A 17,130-nucleotide genomic window follows, 5' to 3' on the forward strand; every position below is an offset into this window, starting at 1 on the left:
CTTTTTTTTTTCGGTTTCTTTTTCGTTTCTTTTTCCGACCAAAAGAGAGATACAGCAATTGGTCTGAGTCAAGCGTTGTCTCTGATTTTTACACCGAGCACTTGGTACGCGTATCAAATAGTAAATAACTAGTGAATGTGTTTAATCATTGGCTGATCAGCTTAAATTCATTACTTGATACGCGTACCAAGTGCTCGGTGTAAATTAGGGCTCTGTCTAACCAGTAGCATAATAGGCGCTAGACAGAGAAAGAAATTGACCCGGACCATGTTTCCTCTTTGTTTTTCTGCCGGACACTTTTCAAGAGCTTTTTGCAGGAAATGCGCAGTCCATGCTTTATGTCGATGATTTTTACAAAATTTGGATTAACCCACTATTACAGCAAGCTCTTTAATTGAAAAAGGCCCAAAAGAAATAATCAAACCATAATAGGTCCAAAATTTGGTTTATTTCGGACTTTCTATGAATGTCCGAAATTGTGACAAACTTATATCCCATGGATGTCCATTAAAGGACTTTCTATGAACGTACAAAGTTGTGCCAAACGTATATCCTATGGACGTCCATCAAATGTCCGACGGACCTTATTTGGACTCTTAATGGATGTCCAAATGTCCAGAAGCGGATATCCACTGAACATACACTGGATGTCCTTGTGCTATCTGGGTAATGAATAAATTCGTAAATGCTTTGTAAGTAATTTTTCATTTATATGTAATTTAATAATTAATGATGAATAGCTCTGCGCGTGAATTTGCTTCTGAGTGATATGTGGGAATAATATTAACTATAAATGCAGTTTTTAACTAAACAATAAAAATAACGTTCTATAATTTATACATGAAAAGAATGCTTTTGCTGCATAACTAAATTATTTTTTACTTTATTTTTTTTACTTTTTTACTTATCTTGTATTATATATACATGTATTTTTTAAATTAAAATTATACGATCGAAAGTGTAGCTATACTTTACAATGTAAAGTTTACATAAAGATATTTATTAGGTTTATATGCAAAAGTAATGGCAACTTTTACTATTTTTGAAATAGTCATTGAAAATGTGTTTATACTTACTAAATTGCAACAAATGTGTGTTGTAAGGACTGCACACATGAAATTATTATAGTAATGTTTTACAAACACAGTGTCTTATTAACAAAACTTCAATATTTACCGAATATTATCTTTTTATTAACCTAATAAATGTATATTTTGACATATTATATACATTGCGATTCTGAGATTTCTGAAAGATACATTATTTTAAAAGTATGTGTGTGGGGGGGGCACTCTAAATTCTTAACATATAGACTCCATAGACTACACCGTGTATAGCATGCAATATATAAAGTGTAAATATGAATGAGTCTTAAACAAGACTCCATACTTGTACTTTACATATTGCATACTATACGCTTTAAATTTCATTGATTCATATATACATTATAATAGTATACGTAACTAATGAATAATAAATAGGTAATAAATAGTAATATTCTATATACAATTTTTGCAGGACAAGAGGATAAAGAACATTGGTGGACACACTGCTCAAAAAATGGTTTCAAATATACTCACAACCTGTATAACATTTGAGGTTGGCCATAAATTGTCTTGGACGGGTGCAAAAAACACGTTAGCGATCGAGAATTCCTCTTTTGCTAATATAATAATTGGTAAGTGTAAGTTTTTATAATTATAGATAATAGATAGTACTAATATGTTTGTACAAACGGAAGTCAGTCTTTCAAATTATATTTGTGTATTAATAAAAATATATGTTTCTATTTGTAGGAGCTGTGAGCCGTGCAAGGGGAAAAGGATCCACAAAATATACAATAGCAGAAATCATAAAACATATCAAAAATTGGTTGCAACACGCAGGTGACAAGATGAAATATAGATTTAAAAAATCTGCATCATAGAATATGTGTATGTATGTATGTACGTATGTATGTATATATACATATATACATACATACATACATACATATCGCAAATATTTAAGTAGAACACTAAAAAAGTAGGTATCTCACGTCCGCCATTTTTCTTTAAACTAGCAAGTAACTAGCATAATGTTTTATATATATAATACATTGCAATAATCTTTACAGTCTCAAGATCATAAATATCGTGTCTTCGTTTCATTGTCGCATAAAGTTTGGTGCTTCCAAAGATTATTGACGTATATATATATATATACAAAACATACCTAATTTTTCCTGCTAGTTAGAAGGAAAATAGCGGACGTGAGAATACTCACTTTTATAGTGCCTTAATTTAAGCGATAGATCCGCTATTACTGCTATAAGCCTAAGGCTGGATCCTCATGCAGACACCGGTGCTTTGACACCGAGCGCTAATTGGTGAAAAACGGGTGGTGGTGGTAAATATTACCGCCATCACCCATTTTTCACCAATTAGCGCTCGGTGTCAAAACGCCGTTGTCTGCATGAGGATCCAGAGTAAGTTTATTTGTGTTCGACAGATTTGGCATTGTTCGACATTCTCGATCAAGCTGCAAGTAATGGATGCTGGTACTGTCCCTTAAAGAAGATTAATCTTCGATCAATGGGTGCTGGGACTATCTACTTTTGAGGGCAGAGTCCGCATTGTTCGATGTTCTCGTTCGAGCTTCGAGCAATGGGTGCTGGGACTGTCCTCGGAAGAAGATAGAGTCCGCACGACAGTATTTTCTAGGGGAGAGTATGCACTGGTCAAACTTTTTCCGGGGACAGTACCAGCATCCATTACTCGAAGCTTGATCGAGAATGTCAAACAATGCTAAATCTGTCCTTGAGAGCAGATGATCTCAGCACCATTGGTCAAGTAATCCAATGTGAAATATAAACAACTGTAAATGCTATTGTTTACCATTGTAACATTAAAATTAAAATGTTGTATGCGTATGTTTAAAATTAAAATGTTGTATGCGTATGTTTAAAATTAAAATGTTGTATGCGTATGTTTAAAATAAAAATGTATGCGTATATTTAAAATTAAAATGTTGTATGCGTATGTTTAAAATTAAAATGTTGTATGTGCATTGTTACCAAAGTAAAATTTTATATTTTTCAGAATGTATGCTAAATTATAATTTAAAATGTGTTTTAAAATTTATTTGTAATATTAATAAATATATAAAAATATAGATATCTAAAAGGAATTCTAAAACTGGTCTTCAAGATATATAAAAGACATTTATAAGATATCTTATATAGGTCTTTCAGATTTCTAAAAGAAATCTTTTAGATATCTTTAAGTATTGTTTAAGATGTCTTTTAGATTTCTTCAAGATGTCTATTAGATTTCTTCAAGATGTCTTTTAGATGTCTTTAAGATGTCTTTATGACATCTTTAAGTGTCTATAAGATGTCTTTTAGACATCGCCAGATATCTAAAAGATATCTCAAACTGTTGCACAAGACATCTTTTAGATCGCGAAAAGATATCTTTTCGTAAAAAATGCAAGATATCGCAAGAAATCGCAAGATGTCTTTTAGAAATCTAAAAGACATCTTTTTGTCTATATGGGAATACACATATATATATTATTTAGGTTAACCTACAATTTATAGTTATAACCTACAATTATCTGAGCATAATTTCCCAACCTACCCCCCCTTACAGAAAAAACACTAAAAATAACACTTAAAAAATACTTAAGTTGAATATAATTTGGGACAAGGGGTAAACATTCAATTCAGTGTAAACACTAAACTTGAGTGTTCGCTCTTTAATTTACTTTTAATTAGAGTGTTATTACTCTTAACTTGAACGTTCGCCATCTAACTGAGTGTTAATTTCAATGTTAATCCTAAATTTAAGAATAACATTGAAATTAACACTCAATTAGATGACAAACATCCAAGTTAAAAGTAATACTCAAAGCCAGCTGAATACTCTATAGTTGAATGTTTATTTTAGATATTCGTTTTATGTCCATTTCTACCAATGCAGATTAATTTTAATCTCGGTTGAACTTTCTTTTATTTTTATTTAACATTTTCTAATCCAATGTTTGAGAGTGCACACTCAATATTAAGTGTTTTCCTTCAACCGATAGATGTTGAGTGTACATCCCCAACGTTTCAGTGTTCACACTTTATGTTGAAAGTATACTTCACTCATTTATTGAGTGTCATATCCAAATGTTTAGAGTATATTTCAAATATTCAGTATTTAAATCCAAACTTTGGTATGAACACTCAATCATTAGGTGTACACACTCAATGTTCGAGTATAAATCTTTAGTGTAAATACTTAAGATTTGAGCGTATACACCTAAATTTGAAAGTAAACTCCCAAAATCGAGTATTAACACTCAATTTTGAGTGTAATACTCAAAATTAGAGTGTTTTTTTCCATAAGGGCCAGCGTATTCAACAGATATTATATTTCATTTCTCACGATAGCTTCCTGATGTGCGAAATGATTAATTCCTCTTCTTCTTTCTTCTTGCTAATGCCATATGTTTAATTCCGTGTTCCTTATTTCTCTCATTATGCATGAGCCCATATAATGCGAACATACTGTAGACATATTGTGAATATACTGAAGATATACTTTAGACATACGTATAACATTCTTGAGATATATTCGGTATATTTTTACAAACTGCCAGCGAAATTCTATGGGATAAGGCAATGCGGACATAGTACATTATAAGTATATACTCGGCATATCACAGACGTATTTCCAATATTATACGAATATTGCAATATACTTTCGCAATATCCTACTATCGTTCTCATAATCTACATGTGCTGTCTGGGGGACGTCCTGTGCTATCAGGAACGGGATCACAAATTAACGCACAGATAACAAAAAATATAGTATACAACACGGACGTGAGTCTTTTGCACTCGTACAGATGTACGTACGCACTGACTTACAGCTCATGCGTCTACTCTTTGCACTTGTGGTTAACAAACCGACTTTCCTTCATTACATAACACACACATAAAAAATGTTTAATAAGATTCTTTCAAATCCTGAAACCGAAGATATTAAGAAATTAATTCTTTCTTGTTATTTCTATAGGATTTTTAAAAATTTTTATATTTTTAAATAATTTTTTCCATTGTTTCAATTTCATTGTTTTTTATTATTTTATGTTCTTAAATTCTGATTCTATGTATACTATTATTAGCAATTAAGTAGATATTACTATGATAAAAAAATACGGGGAATTTTTTATTTAAACTTAGTGTGTACTATAAAATCATGAAATTATTTTTTTGTGGGTTGGTAGTACTGTCTTTGACATCTGTGCAGAGTTTCATGTCAATATATTCAATTGCTGCAGAGCTACACGTGTTTTTGTAAACATACAAAAGTGAGTTTTTCGATTTTTACTATGTCTGATTTTGTTGATCAAAGAATTTGCATTGAATTTTGTTTGCGGAATGAATATTCTGCCGCGGAAACGTTGAGGGTGTTGCAGAAGGCCTTTGATAAGGCTATGTCACAAAAAAATGTTTACACGTGGTACAAAGACTTGAAAGAAAGCCGAGAAACGAGTTCAAGACGAACAGCGCCCGAACGACTATTAACATCTACCGATGAAAGCTATGTCAAGGAAATCAAAGATTTGGTGCTCGAAAATCGTCTATTGACAATTAAAGACCTTGCTGATGCTGCGGGCATTTCATTTGGATCAACCTAAACCATTTTAAGATGTTTTATGCCTCAACCCGTAGAAAAAAATTATGCAAAAAATTACTACACAAAAAATTGCATATTTTTGTGCATAAATTTTCGCAGTTTACAAATTTTTATACAAAGTTTTTGCCTTCAGAATTTTTCTACAGAATATTTTGCATAATTTTATGAATGTTTTCTGAAGCTTTTTGCATTCAGAAAAAATTACATAAAATTCTGCAAAATTTTCTACAGAAAAATTCTGAAGGCAAAAACTTTGTACAAAAATCTGTAAAAAATGCAGAAATTTATGCACAAAAATATGCAATTATTTGTGCAGTAATTTTTGCATAATTTTTTCCTACGGGAAACGCGTCAAATCTCGTCCTGTTGGTCCAAATTGATTTAAAAAACACTCAATTTTTTGGAAAAAAAAAACGTCGCGTTGACATCTGTAAAATAATGATTTTTGACTACCAGGACGTCATGAAACGCATCATTACGGGAGATAAGACTTGAATCTATGCATACGACTCGGAAATAATCGACCAATCGAGTGAATATCGTGCAAAAAGTGAACCAAGAACAAAAAAACCGCGCCAAAGTCGCTCAAAAATCAAGGTCATGTTGACAGTTTTCTTCGATTATCGCGGTGTTGTGCATTATGAATTTCTTCCGCCAGGTCAAACAGTTAACAAGGAATATTATTTGAGTGTTATACGTCGTTTGCGTGAAGCTATTCGCCTCAAGATTTCTCTGACAGTTTCAAGGATTGGAAAAAACGTTGGCATAAGTGCATTCTGTCGGACGGGGAGTACTTTGAAGGCGATAACATTGATTTGGAAGAATAAATAAAGATTTTTCATTTTATAAACAAATTTACCTTGTTTTTTATCACAGTAGTATATCATTTATAAACCATGTTTTTACATGATTTGTTGTTATTTTATCTGAACTTGAACTAATACAAGAATATTATATTATACATTATAGCCTTAACAAATTTTTAGTTATAAATTTCTTTAAATATTTATGGTACAAAAGTGGATATTTGCAAGAAAAATAAATCACCTGACTAAAATAATCTGATATAGTATTGTCTTAAAAAATGTGAAGCTGGGAGCGCAAATTAGAATAAACTCTTGCCATTTTCATGTTATTAATTCTTAGATTCGGCAAAGAATGGCATATGAATATTTCACTCTGCACGTTACATCTCAGGTTTGTAGTAGCAATACAATTGTTGAACGTTCTGATTATAGGATGTTTAGAATAGTTTCTATGAGACATTCACTAACACATATTTCTATCAATTACAACAAAAGAAATTCCATATTGTACTGAGGATCTTATAAGACACTCTCATACATGAAAGATTCGGAACATTTCATGTAATCCCTAAATTAATATAAAATTATTGCAACAACAAAAATTTCTAACGACATTGAATATAATTCAATAACAAGTTTGAAACATGTATGTAATTATCTTGTAAATAATTTAGCATGAATACCTTGCGTTGGTTTATATGCTCCTTAATAATATTTTATTAAAAATATTTTAATTTATCAAATCGCCATGTTAAATTCAGTATTTTAAAATTCTAGAATAAATCTTAAACTTTATAATTTTTGCATTAAATTTGCTTCCAGTAACACAAAAAGTTGTAACAATACAACCCCCCTAGCCGTATTGTCCCGATCACTAGCCGTCGCGGATATTTGACAGCCGTCCAACAAAGACGCTTGGTGTTTCATAAATTTTATCACGAACGAAACGCAGCATTGTAGTTGAGGCTAAAATCCCGCACCATACCGAGACCTCGCACAAGTTAAGACAGCGCGCACGCGCCGTACGAATCCTAGCCGGTGAGGGACCACTCGCGAGACTTCTGGTCCCGAGACTCTAGATCCCGAGAAACTACGAATTTAGCTGAAAATGGATATATATAAAAAGGCGAATCCGGTCAAGAAAGCTCACTCCACTCTAAACAACTGTTCCGTTTTTCTGATCTATGAGAAACCGGCTTCAGCACCGGGGCGAAGTGTCTTCGCCTCTATCGAGCGTTCTCGGCTGCCGACCGCCATCCGCTCCTGCAGCGGCACCAATTAAGGGCGTCAAGTGTCTTAGTCCCTACCCAAATGTTCTTGGCAAGCCGATTCCTTACCTTCGAAATCCTGACTAGCAACAGACAGTTGGAAAAAAGGTCAAGTGTCTTAGCTTTCGCCAAGAGTTCTCGACAATCACACCGCAACCACCCTCCTTTCTTTAATATCGCGTCACGCATTTTCGCGCCTCACAAATCAACGCCACGGCCGCGGTCGCCCCGGCGTAATCCCGCATACCGCGTTCGCATATTCTGCATATTATTTGTTATACCGCGATTAGTGCTTTTTGTATCAAATATCAACGTGTTTTCCATCAGTAAAATTGTATACGTCTAAATATTTGCGTTAATTGTATAATAAGAACTCCGTATTACAAAATAAAATATCGTATTCGTTTTTCTTTCAAAAAGAAAGCCGATCGTTGTAGTCAATCTTTTTTCCTCTCGCTCGAACCTCTTTCGATTCTGGACCGCCGACGAGTTTATTCGCGTTCGAAAGTCAGATTGTTTTAAAGTTTTATCATCTTCAAAATTAAAAAATAATTCTATACTGTAAACTTAAATGTAACGAATTAATTATTTATACTCATAAATATGAAGGATAGTTTTCACATTTAAAATCGCAGCCGATATATAAAATATGTCTATTATTTTTACCTGCTCTACAAGTATAATAAGTTTCATTAAAATCGTCACAAAAAGATAAGGCTATTCGTCAGTGAGGATTTATCATCCCGTTGAAATTCTTGACTAGCGACATTACAAAAATGATTGCTTAATTATGGGTAGTAAAAGATCCATATCAAAAACGGTACTAAATTATCAAAATCGCGATATTTAATACAACACTGAATCACTAGCGATCACGAATGGAAAGATTGTCAATTATAATTAAACCAAGTGTTGTATTTAGAAAAAGTGAATATGATTATTAGGAATGTAAAAAATAGTCATTATGTAAGAAAAAACTCGATCCATAAAGCAAAAATTAACTTTTAGTCTAAATGTATCATTATGGTACCTAAAAAAATGAATTGATTATTGCTATGTCTATAACAATAATCACTACTGGTTGCTTAAGTTTCCACACCATATCAAAGTTGTGATGATTGTAGAGATTTAATTTTTTTTAATATACCTCAGCAAACAAAATATCATTATTAAGAGTTCTTTAATACTCAGGTTTGAGAGTTAGATATTCAACAATGCCATTTTAAAAATAATGATGACAATAAATCTAATTTTAGAGGAGATTTTAGAGGAAAAAAGACATCGTATAAATGATATCTAAGAGATTACTATAATTTGACTCCTTGAACGTTCAGAAAGTACATTTGCGGCCAGAAATACCTGGCTATCTAAAATTAGTTATATTCCTGGATTTCTATAGTGTATGTAATGAATACTATATAAAAATCAGAACGCAATTTCAGATAAGGCATTTCTGTTCGCGTGTATAATATAGAATTTTAATATTGGCAGTAGTGATGTAACAAATGTGCGATTTTAGATATTCGCGAATGCGAATGCGAATGCGAATGCGAATGCGAATGCGAATATTGACTTGCACGAACCTATCGGTTTGGTGCAGCCAGTTGGCTCGCGCGTAAGACCGTAGCGCTACAGTAGCAGTGTTTTGCCGAAACGCAGTCATTGTTTACGTCGTTTACAATGTAAATCCCTAAGGATGGCCAATTTTAATAAAAGAAAATTATTCAATTGTCTAGTTTTTTTACATTATTTTATTTTATTTTTTCCTCTAAAGAGACCAACTTTTACTAAAGTAATATTCGCAAAACATTCACATATTTTCTGCGAATGCGAATGCGAATGCGAATACTTTGAAATCAGCGAATATTCGCGAATGCGAATGCGAACATTTGTTACATCACTAATTGGCAGTGAATATTACATAGCCTTATAATATATAAGTTATATAAGTTACTTGTTCCTATGCACAATTTTTAATATATATTTCTACAGTATAATCAATATAAAAATCAGAACGCAATTTCAGATAAGGCATTCGGTCCGCGTGTATAATATAGAATTTTAATATTGGCAATGAATATCACATAGCCTTATAATATATGTTATATAAGTTACTTGTTCCTATGCATAATTTTTAATATGTATTTCTACAGTATAATCTTTAATTAAGTCACAATAAAAAGGTGAGGATTTCTTCAAGCTTAATGTGTCGTCAGATAATTCAATCGATATCACGATAATTATAGTTTTCAATGGTGTCGCCAAATCTCATTAATCTAGTATAAAGACATCATAAAGGGCTCTTTTGAAGAATATCTTATACGAGATCACTTATGAATATCATTTAAAAAAAAAAGTTAATAATGTCTTCAAAGAATTTTCTTAAAAAATTTTATTTTTTAATAATATTTACTGAAACTTCTACATTTTTAAGGTTTTTTATTTATATATTTTTCTAGATTCTTTAAAATTTTTTAAACGATTAAACATACGATTATGATTTCTAAACATCTTCTGATAATAATTGCTTAGAGTTTGAGAATTCTTCTTCTTCATCTGTCCAGTAAGACAAGACATGGTTTATACTATTTTCCACATCGTCTATAATATTTTCAAAATCTTGTAATGGTCTATTATAAACATAAATTACGTTAAGGAGATACACCGGTATTTTGTCAGCCTATGATAAAAAAATTCTTCAGATTTGAAATAGACATTTGTGTTACAAGTGCAGAAACTCGACTATTTCCAACAAATGCGAGGAGTAAACGCACTCGTTGGAAATACCCGATCCGCACGAGTAACATTCTATTTTTCGTTACAAGGTAAGTAAAAAATAAGGGGAGATTCTGATTTGAGGTCAAAATTTTCGAAAAAATTTTTGTTGCCTTAATCAATAGTAAAACTACTCAAGAATATATTCGTGAAATTTTAAAGTCAAACTCGTATTTCAGAAGTTATAGGATAGAAAGTGAGTCAGTGTCGCGCAGGTATACAAGCGGGAGCGTCCCAGATGCGCACAGTAATAAACGGACACAGCAGGCTGAGTGAAACGGACACAGTAACAAACGGACACAGTAATAAACGGACACAGTAACAAACGGACACAGTAACAAACGGACACAGTAACAAACGGACACAGTAACAAACGGACACAGTAACAAACGGACACAGAGCGAAACGGAGTCTCAGTTAAAGATAATAAAGCATACTTACGAGTTATTAATACAAATGAAGAAGAAGAAAAAGTTTATATTCCTGAAGTTAAAATATATGAGTTTGAAATCGATCAAATTCCTAATTCAAATATAAACTCGAATTACTTAGGTAATTCAAATCCAAAATCGAATTCAAACTCTGATACAAACTCGAATTACTTAGGTAATTCAAATTTAAAATCGAATTCTAATTCAAAACCTTGTTTTAATATTAAATCAGAAAGCAGAAAGGAGAAAATAATTAATGCGCTAAGACTAGAACATTTAAATTCAGAAGAGAGAGAGCATGTTGAAGATTTAATAGAAAAGTACGCAGATCGTTTCCATTTACCTGAAGAAAAACTTGAACATACAAATGTCCTAAAACATAGAATTCCAACAATTAATGACATTCCAATTAATACGCGACAATATAGATATCCAGTTGTTGATAAAGATGAAATTAATAAACAAGTTAATGACTTATTGGAACAAAATATAATTAAGCCATCGAAGTCACCGTATAATACGCCTGTATGGATAGTGCCCAAGAAGGCAGACTCAAAGGGGAATAAGAGATGGAGAATGGTATTAGATTTCCGTGACCTAAATGATAAGACAGTAGGTGACGCGTACCCACTACCAAACATAACGGAGATATTAGATCAGCTGGGAGGCGCGAAATATTTTTCGATATTTGACCTTGCATCAGGTTTTCATCAGATTAAAATGCATCCGGAAGATAGTCATAAAACAGCATTTACAACCCCCCATGGTCATTACGAATTTGATAGCATGCCTTTTGGACTTAAAAATGCTCCTGCAACTTTTCAAAGATTAATGGATTTAGTTTTAACAGGAATTCAAGGAAATGAAATGTTTGTATATCTAGACGACATAGTATTATATTCAAGTTCATTAACAGAACATGCAATTAAATTTGAAAAATTAATGTCTCGATTACGTGAAGCAAATTTAAAATTACAACCAGATAAATGTGAATTTTTGAGAAAGGAAGTAACTTATTTAGGACATGTAATAGGAGAAAATGGAGTCCGACCAGATCCTAAAAAGATAGAAGCAGTGCAAAATTTTCCAATTCCTAAAACTCCAAAAAATGTTAAACAATTTCTGGGTTTAGCGGGATACTATCGTAGATTTATTAAAGGATTTTCAAAAATAGCCAAACCTTTAACTAATTTATTAAAAAAGGATTCTGCTTTTATTTGGGGAGAAAAAGAAAAAGAAAGTTTTGATATACTAAGAAATGCACTTTGTCAGGAACCAATATTACAATATCCAGATTTTACAAAACCTTTTCTTTTAACAACCGATGAATCCGGAACTGTAATCGGAGCAATTTTAAGTCAAGGATAGATAGGGAAAGATCAACCGATTAGTTACGCCTCGCGAGTATTAAATGACGCCGAGAAGAATTATTCAACAATAGAAAAGGAACTTTTAGCAATAGTATACGCTGTGCAACATTTTAGACCTTATCTTTATGGAAAAAAGTTTCAATTAGTAACAGATCATAAACCGTTAATTTGGATTAATAAAATTAAAGACCCAACCTCGCGTTTAGCAAGATGGAGAATAAAATTGGCAGAATACAATTATGAAATAATTTATAAGCCTGGAAAAATTAATGAAAATGCTGACGCTTTATCTAGAAACCCCACGACAAAAATATATCCAATAAATCCTTTTTATGACTTAATAGAAGAATGTCCAGAAGATGATGAAGCAAGACAAAGAAATGTAAATCCTAAACCTTTACCAGCTTCACCAAGAAGGGGAATTATGGTAGAAGAACCGGAACCAATTGTTTCAAGAATACAAACTAGGAAATTTGAAAAATCACAAGGAGAAAGTGTACCTTTTACTCGCAGGGAGTTAGAAGAGCCATCTTCAATTAAACACACAATTCAAGCACAAATACATAATTATCCAACAAATCAAACAAACAACACCTTACCGATCATAGAAACAAATAACACTCATTCAGAAACAAATAATACTCATTCAGAAACAGAAAACATTGAGAATGAAATTCAAGAAACACTAGAAACAGAAACAATACCTTTAAGAAACTGTAGCAACAATAATTTTAACACTTCACAAATAATAATACCACCTAATCTTTTACAAATAATAAACAATTTAACAGGAGACGAGGATGAAAAAATTTAGAGTGGGGAAATTAACGAAAGAGAAGAAGAAGGAATAGAAGAAGATAACAACGACGAAGTCAGTGACCGTGACGAAGACAGTGACGACGACCTTAGTGATAAAGACATCGATGAAACATATAATGAAATCAATTTGGACGAGGGGACAGATAATATTGAAAGACAAATAATAACGCGTGGACAGAGACATAGTATAATAAACAGTCGTGATCAAATTTACATGAGAAAAGAAAATTATTTATACTTTTTAACCGCGGATGGAAAACCTTGTGATGAGGGCTCAAAACAACTTCAAAAACAAAGTTTAATACCTAAAATAAAAGAAAAGAAAGTAGGTGATTTTGAAATTTTTAAAAAGGGAAACAAAATACATTTAATTTTTATTTGTAAAGAAAATAATAAAGAAAGGATAACAAAAGAAATTTTATTAGAATTTACAAATAAACTTCGTCAAGTAATTAAAGAAAACTCAATCAAAATAGTAAATATAGCCAAAACAAAAGAGTTAGATAATTTCTTATGGGACGAAATCTTAAGTTTTATACGGGAATCAATTCTCGGAATTCCAATCAAAATAATAATTTGTCATGGCTTAGTTAAAGTACCAGAAATTAATGATAGGAAAGACATTATTGAAGAAGCACGTTCATCCAAAATAGGAGGTCATAAGGGAATAACTAAAACTTATAATCGAATAAGACAAAATTTTTATTGGAATAATATTAAAGATGATATTAGAAATTATATTAATCAATGTTTACAATGTCAAATCAAAAAATTAGTAAGAATTAAAACTAAACAGCCAATGATAATAACAAATACTCCTTATTCTTCTTTTGAAAAAATTTCAACAGATATAGTAGGACCATTACCAGAAACTTCAAAAGGAAATTTATATATTTTAACAATACAAGATCATTTAACAAAATTTTCTCTTGCAATACCTCTTAAATCAATTACTGCAATTAAAGTTGCTGATGCAATTTTAAAATATTTTATATGTATTTTCGGAGCCCCTAAAACAATTTTAACAGACCAAGGAAGAAATTTTCAACGAGTAATTTAATGAAAAGATTTGCAAAACAATTCAAAATAAAACAACTTAAAACAACGGCCTTTTATCCACAAGCTAACGGAGCTTTAGAAAGGTCACATTTAATATTAATAGAATATTTAAAGCAATACGTAAATAAATTTACAGAATGGGATGAACTACTAGAATATGCAACATTTTCATATAATACAAGTACTCATGAATCGACTGGATATACTCCTTATGAGTTGGTATTTGGCAAAATAGCCAGACAACCATCCAGTGAAATAATAGAAGATATAAGAAAAGAACAATATGATTATTATTTATCTCAATTAATAACAAATATACATGATTTGCAAGAATTAGCAAGAAAATGTTTAATTGAATCAAAAATAAAAACAAAACATTATTATGATAGGAAAATTAATCCTCAAACCTTTCAAATAAATGACGAGGTTTTCCTTTTAAGAGAACCTAAAAAAGGAAAATTAGGAGATCAATATTCAGGACCACATTTTGTAATAGATATTTTACCTAACGGAAATATTAAAATTCAAAATAAGGGAAAATTTAAAATTGTTCATCCAAATAAATTGCGAAAAATTAAATAAATCCTTAATCTTATAGGCCTGAACATGAAGATAATAATTTGGTTAACAATCATTTGGATTTGCAACATTCAAGGAGCCAAAGGAATTATTGGATATGACTGCGCAACGACCAACCTCAACGTGACAACAATTTCATTATTGGATCTAGAAGATTGTGAAATTCCTGTAATCAAACCCCATGTACAAGAAACGAAAATTCAATTGTTACAATTGTCAAAATTCGAAACAACAAACATTATACAATGTAAAATTGTAATTTCAAGAACAATTTATTATTACGGAATGAATTCACATATTTCAACAGTATCAAATGCGCAGGCAGAATATATTTTAGAAACTACTTTAGATCAATGTAAAGGAATGCATAACACAGGAACACTTGTAATAAACGTAAACTATATTCCCAGCTAGCCAGGCCTGTTAAAATCACATATCGTGAAAGCTTTACAGCAAGGATTGTTTCAATTTTGACAACAATTTTATGACAAGTAATTGTCTGTTGCTTTGTTTTCTAAAAGTTTCGAGCAAATTTACGGCAAAAATTTTCATCACACGATGCTGCAAATAACAGAGAAAGACTTGTACATAAATATTACGTATAGAAATTACAAGATTTGTTCCGACACGATAAAATGCAAAATTTAAGCAAATAACAGAGCAAACCTTGCTACACGACATGACAATAAATTTATGGCAGAAACAGGAAATTTTGTTAAGCACAGAATAACGGCAAATTAGTAGCAAGAACAAAATAAAACTTGCCGAGCATACTTTCGCAACAAAATTGCGACAAGGTGTGTCCGTAAACAGCTTAGTTTTTGTTGGCAAGGCTTGTCGCAAATAGTATGACGCACATTTTATGCAAATAATAGGGTTGCATTATCGGGTTTTAAACTTTATTTCTGACTTTACTATCTATCTCGAGATGGCGCATTTCTCGTGAAAAAGATTTACCTACTGGATTAATAAAAGGGGCTCATCGAGAACAGAGAACCAAGTACGATTGCACCATTCACATTTGATATTGGACTAATCAGTCTAATATTTCAGTCTAATAATCATTTTTGTTGATCCAAATTTTGACAATATTTGTCCTGTTCTTGCCACAAATTTGCTATTATATTGTGCATAGCAAGGTTTGCCTTGTTTTTGCCACAAATTTGCTATCATGCTATGTACAGCAAGGTTTGCTCTATTCTTGCCACAAATTTGCTATCATATTGTGTACAGCAAGGTTTGCCTTGTTCTTGCTGCAAATTTGTTGTTATGCTTTACTAGTAAATTTTACCCTGTTATTTGCATAAAATATGCGTCATACTATTTACAACAAGCCTTGCCAGCAAAAGCTAAGCTTAATGCAGACACACCTTGTTGTAATTTTGTTGCAAAGGTTTGCTTGAGTTTGCGGCAAACTTCGCGCAAAGTTTGCGTCATTTTGCTAGCTGGGTTATTAATGGATTAAGAGTAAATCAAACAGCTTCGCGACCAATAACTTTCGCGGGATCCGGAAATCAAAAATTCAAACGGACTATGTTATGGGACACAGTATTCAGATCCTTATGGAACTTGGCAAAATGTAGTCGTACAAGGAATAATAACAATTACTTTAAATTCCTATCAAGCATCAGTAAATATTGAAGCAAATAAAAATCATTTAAAGTCAGGAACAATTTATCAATATTCGGATAGAAATTGCATAGATATTGAAGGTAGATATACATTTTGGGAAACCATAAAAAATGATCATTGTAAATTTAATCATTATGACGTTTTATTTGAAGGAAAAGCAAATAAAATGGTCAGTCAAGTAGATGAAAAATTAGAAATAATTTATTCCTTGTCAACGCAAGAAATAATATTTGCATTAAAACAAACTGGCGAAGAACTTCTTTGTGGATATACATTTGTTAAAACGGAATACCCAAAACTCTTAATCTTTGAAATTAAAAATGGAGAAATTGTAACAAATAAACGCCAAATTTCAGTAGAAAATTTAGACATCTTTGCATATGTAAATTCAAAATTTGTTTATGTTGAAAGACACATTCGTACACAAATTAATCAATTATACACAGACATTTTAAAACAAAGTTGTAATTTGGAACGACAAATAATGAAAAATGCATTAAGCTTGGCAATACAATCACCGGATAATTTTGCATATCAAATTATGAAGGGACCAGGATATATGGCAGTAATCTCAGGAGAGGTAGTGCACATAATTAAGTGTACGCCAGTGGAAGTAAAAATTCGAGAAACAAAAGAGTGCTATCAACAATTACCAGTATTAAGAGGAAATGAAACATATTTTTGGGCCCCAAAAACTCATATACTCTTTAAAACCGGAACTC

The 17,130-nt window shown here is 31.7% G+C and overlaps 1 protein-coding gene and 1 long non-coding RNA gene across 9 annotated transcripts in view; one reads left to right on the forward strand and one right to left on the reverse strand.

Annotated features, from left to right (window-relative positions):
- Window positions 1-17,130, reverse strand: part of LOC105831246 (protein phosphatase 1L) — a 264,636-nt gene that overhangs the window by 13,343 nt on the left and 234,163 nt on the right. The gene's annotated exons all lie outside the window — the stretch shown is intronic.
- On the forward strand, window positions 2-1,985 carry LOC118647406. The gene is made up of 3 exons (XR_004964684.1): window positions 2-692; window positions 1,519-1,678; window positions 1,797-1,985. It is a non-coding gene; the product is annotated as an uncharacterized LOC118647406 (long non-coding RNA).

The sequence above is a fragment of the Monomorium pharaonis genome, chromosome 1 (genome assembly GCF_013373865.1).
Source record: "Monomorium pharaonis isolate MP-MQ-018 chromosome 1, ASM1337386v2, whole genome shotgun sequence".
Lineage (NCBI taxonomy): Eukaryota > Metazoa > Arthropoda > Insecta > Hymenoptera > Formicidae > Monomorium > Monomorium pharaonis.